Genomic DNA, 5,000 nt, shown 5'->3' with positions numbered 1-5,000 from the left:
ACACACACACACACACACACACACACACACACACACACACACACACATATATCCATATCGTATCTGCTCTGCTTGTGAATTAAATTCGATGCTATTTTAACACCGGTGAACACGCTGCACGTTTCCATTTGAACGGGTAATTGTTGACCCGCTAATATACGGCGCTTTTAATCTCAATAATAGGAAGGAAATCCCGGCAACCATGGCCATACATCATATAAAAACGCTGGTTAAAACATTCTCAAAATACACAGATGACGGACCACAAATCAAGTGTCTACAGGGTGTTGTTAGAGTACCCGTGATGATAGATAGTTATGTGGGAGCCCTGATGGCCCGAAACATGCCAACTTTAAATGACTCCTTTTTTCACTCTTTCGTTCAATAGACTTGCCGATTGCCTGGACGATATGGTTATAATTTTTGCCATGGTCTTGGGAATGGCCAGTTATAATTTCTGTCTGGCTGTCGGTCAGGCTGTGTGTGTGTGTGTGTGTGTGTGTGTGTGTGTGTGTGTGTGTGTGTGTGTGTGTGTGTGTGTGTGTGTGTGTGTGTGTGTGTGTGTGTGTGCATGTGTGTGTTGGTAGGCTATATATATAGTCTTAAAATACAGTGCATGAATAACCTACTCTTGCGGGTATTATTGCAACCACCGATTGACATTCCAATGGGCGAGATAATGGTGGCAATTACTAGCAGTTGAATTAACGAGGAGAGGGGGGTGGGGAGATGGTGAGACAGGGGTCACGGAGGGGGGAGATAAAGGGGTAAAGGAAATGTGGGGAGGGGGAGGGGGAGAGTAGAGAGTTTATCCCCAGTCGCCGCTGTTAATCACGGATATTGCAGATGCGTGCGGTAGCGTGTGCTAACGGCATGCGGGAGGCCACATTACCGCATGCGAACGTCTTTTTTTTTCTTCTCAGAACCTAGGTTGAGGAGGAGGAACAGGAGGATGAGGAGGAAGGGATCTTGGTGGATGAAAAGGTTAAGGAGGAGGATGGTAAGGATCAGAGGGATAAGAAGAAAGAAAAGGAGGAGGAGGAGGTGGGCGGAGTGGAAGAAAAAGGGGAAGTGAGAGGGACGCAAAGAGGGAAAGATTATGAAAAAGGAGGTTGAAGAGAAAGAAGTGGATGTTGATTGGGAGGATGGTAAGGAGGAGGAAGAGGAGGAGGATAAAGATAAGAATGAGGAGGATCAAATGGGGCAGAAGAAACATGAAGATGAGAAGGGAAAAAAGGAGGAAGATAACGATCGAAAGGGAAAGACAAAGATAAAGAGAGAACAAAAACGATTGTGGATAATTCATAAAAGGAAGGTGAAGGGATGTGGAAGGGGATTAGAACAAGAAAATATGAATAAACAAAGGAGGAAAAGTAGACGAAAAAGTAGTCAAGCGGAAGAAGTTACAGGTAACATAAAAGTAAAATGTCCCACGATCGGTTTTGTGAAGACAGAAATATAAATTAAACGCGTTTTTTATGCGAAATTAAAGAGCAAGTTAGCATGACTACCATTTTAATGATATCACGCAATATATATATGTATATATATATGTGTGTGTGTGTGTGTGTGTGTGTGTGTGTGTGTGTGTGTGTGTGTGTGTGTGTGTGTGTGTGTGTGTGTGTGTGTGTGTGCGTGCGCGCGCGTGCGGGCGTTCGTGCTTGTGTGTGTGTCTATATATATACACATACATATATGCACACTATTTTATATATATATATATATATATATATAGTTAGTATGTATGTATGAATGTATTTATGTATGTATATGATATTACTAAGTATATTTTAGTCCTAATTTTCCAAATCCCTTAAAATAGATACACACCTCTCATTCATAAATGTATTAAATCAGACACCGAATGGGCGAACCAAACCGTATTTATGTGACTTAAAATGTTTGCACGATAATGCGTATATTCCCTGGAGCAAAGCGTAGTTCAGGGTGTACCCTATATTTTTTCCCATTCCTATTTAGCACCGGATTCGCTTGGTATTACATATTTATCTTTATAATGGAGATTCTTTTGTCCCATTAATTGGTTCATCATGGGTCTTTTGTGGTTCACTTTGCCCTGGATTTTCAATATGTTAGGTTCAAGCTGGTTCAATTGTGACAGCGCGTGTGGTGGTATGGGTAGAGGTGTGAACATATATATTTTTTTAAGGTTGAATTTATATTTTTTGGTTGTGTTAATTGTAGTCTTTTGGAAATGTTGAGGGTGGATAGGAAATACGAGAGAATGAAGACGGAGATTAATGAGTGTGAAGAATGAAAATAATAATAATAATATGAAATTATAGATATTCAGGATTGTTATGAAGATCAAACTATTTTAACATAATTAATGCTAATGTAATTGGTATACGTATGTGCGTGTATGTATACATGCGGATTCATGTATGCAGTGATGTGTATGCGTGTATGCTCGTGTATGTATGCCCATATCTTTATATATGTATATATATATCTATATCTATATATATACACACACATACATATATATATATATATATATATATATATATATGTGCGTATATATACATTGTTTGTGTGTGTGTGTGTGTGTGTGTGTGTGTGTGTGTGTGTGTGTGTGTGTGTGTGCGCGCGCGCGCACGCGTATGTATGTATATGTATATATACGTACATATATGTATAAATATGTATGTACATGGTATATACTCATGTATATTATATGTGTGTGTATTAATGTATGTATATATATATATATTAATTTTACACCCCAAAATTAATTAGATATTATATACTGATTTTATGAATTTGCATGATCAAGTAATTCTAAGAAAACAACAGTAGTGACAAAAGATATTTTATTATTTCACGCTTGACATTAGTTACTTTACGATAGAATATTTATTTCAGCAAACAAATCATGAAAGCACAGTGAATGGCAAAATTGAAGTGATTTTGTTTTATGTTCATAGTAAGATTATAATGATAAAATCATGCTTCTGGTGATATCATGACGATACGAGCTATTATAATCATAATGATAGTAACGATTACAATAATGGGAATAATAATAATAGTAACTATGATAATGGGAAAATGGGAATATCAATTATAATGATAATGAAAATGATAGTGGTAATGAAACAGTAAGTCTAAGATGACAGTTTATTATTGCTGATTCAGTGACGAATCGTAATAGCCTACCGTGAAAATTGTCAGAGATGAAGGAAATAAATAACTAATATTTACGAACAATACATCATCATTTATCTCCATGATCTTCATTTATCATCATCCCCCTTCATAGTCTTTCATTTCAGTTTATTATTTTTGTTATCATTATCATCATTACATTTCTGGAAGTTAGTACAACTGTAATAACATTATCCTTAACATCTACCTACCTTGTATTTTGACTCTTAATATTAATAAACCTTACAGTGTTGCACACAATTATGTCAGTGAGCATGAATAAAAGATTGCAAAATGAAATGACTTAGCAACAAGTTTTTAGTAGCTAGAGATGAGAATGCTTTTTCTTTTTCTTTCTTTTTTTCTCTCTCTCTTTCTTTCTCTTTTTGCATTGGTCATATTTACTAATCTGAGATCTCTTTGTACAAAACTAAGACATGCAAAGACGAGGAAAGGCATTATCATGAAAATTTATACCAGGACAAAATCCCATGTTAAAGCTTTTGTCTTGATATGATAGCACAATTTACGAAAACGCCACTGCACGAATTTCTATTACATCACGCTGGAGAACTTATCTTGAAGATGGGTACAATTTGCATTAGATATTTAGATTTACTTTCGTGCTTGTGCGAATAAAACATGAAGAAAAGGCCATTTATAGCGCAAAAGAGACAGATTTAGCTCGCCAGATATTACAATATATTTTATGATGTATATTATGCAAGAGCATCAGAGCAACACTGCAACATTACCTGGAATCAGAGACGAGATACTGGTAAGACCATATGTTGCTGACAGCTGCCCAGGTCGTCGGCGAGTATATTTCCTAATGGCAAGTGATATAAGGCCCAAAGTCGATTGTCCCAAGTGTATATCTCATAACTTGCCAGAAATGTATGTTTGCGTGATTTAAATGTACGATTATTTATTGTCGGGCGCATTGTCCGCACGTGCCCGTGTGCCCGTTGAAATTGTCTGATATGTAATTAAGCGCAGGTATTCAAACCGTATCCGAATAATTGGTTTGATATGCAATCGGATATAATATAATATCAGGCCGAAATAAGCGACCTAATATGCTTACCTCCGAGCTGTTACGCGCTCGAGTCCGACATTAAGTTGGTCTAATTATATATATATATGTATATATGTATTTTTCTCCATTTATTACCAACCAGATTACTCCGCTGGAGATTGTGTAATTGCTAAGCCTGCGGTGAGAATAAATATACTTACACATACCCCCTCCAGATTGCTGTAACAATTCTCTTATCTTGTGTTATGCCGTGAGAGAACATTGGTCGATTTAATTTGTATGTACATAATTGTCTGTATTCATGTGTATTTATAAATATCATTTTTTAATCTTTTTTTCTCTCTTTTCAGGTGAGTATACAAAGAAAAGGGAAGATAATGAAAGTTTGATAACGCCCAGGACGAGGGGAAGGTAGGTTTGTTGACCCACTGAACAGGAGAGAGAGAGAGAGAGAGAGAGAGAGAGAGAGAGAGAGAGAGAGAGAGAGAGAGAGAGAGAGAGAGAGAGAGAGAGAGAGAGAGAGAGAGAGAGAGAGAGAGGGAAAGAGAGAGAAAGAGAGAGAAAGAGAAAGAGAAAGAGAAAGAGAAAGAGAAAGAGAAAGAGAAAGAGAAAGAGAAAGAGAGAGAGAGAATAGAGAGAGAGAGAGATAAAGGAGACAGAGGCAGAGAATAAACGAGGGTGCACGGACGAGGAAGCTCACGATAAGATAAGGAAACATGAATCTCTGGTTTTAAACTTTGTTGTTTGATTGATAAAGGAGGACAGGGTAATTGGCAGAGATATCGGATTGAAA

General features: G+C 37.1%; 1 long non-coding RNA gene across 3 annotated transcripts in view; it reads left to right on the top strand.

Annotated features, from left to right (window-relative positions):
• The window catches only part of LOC125035229, a 557,402-nt gene that overhangs the window by 235,622 nt on the left and 316,780 nt on the right, over nt 1-5,000 (top strand). The window contains exon 3 of one of the 3 annotated variants that reach the window (XR_007115747.1): nt 4,558-4,675. The exons of the other annotated variants lie outside the window; for them this stretch is intronic. This is a non-coding gene — a long non-coding RNA (uncharacterized LOC125035229). Of the gene's footprint in view, nt 1-4,557; nt 4,676-5,000 lie in introns of those variants that run through there. 3 annotated transcript variants of the gene reach the window in all.

The sequence above is a fragment of the Penaeus chinensis genome, chromosome 19 (genome assembly GCF_019202785.1).
Source record: "Penaeus chinensis breed Huanghai No. 1 chromosome 19, ASM1920278v2, whole genome shotgun sequence".
NCBI lineage: Eukaryota > Metazoa > Arthropoda > Malacostraca > Decapoda > Penaeidae > Penaeus > Penaeus chinensis.
This window is presented reverse-complemented; position numbering and strand designations above follow the sequence as displayed.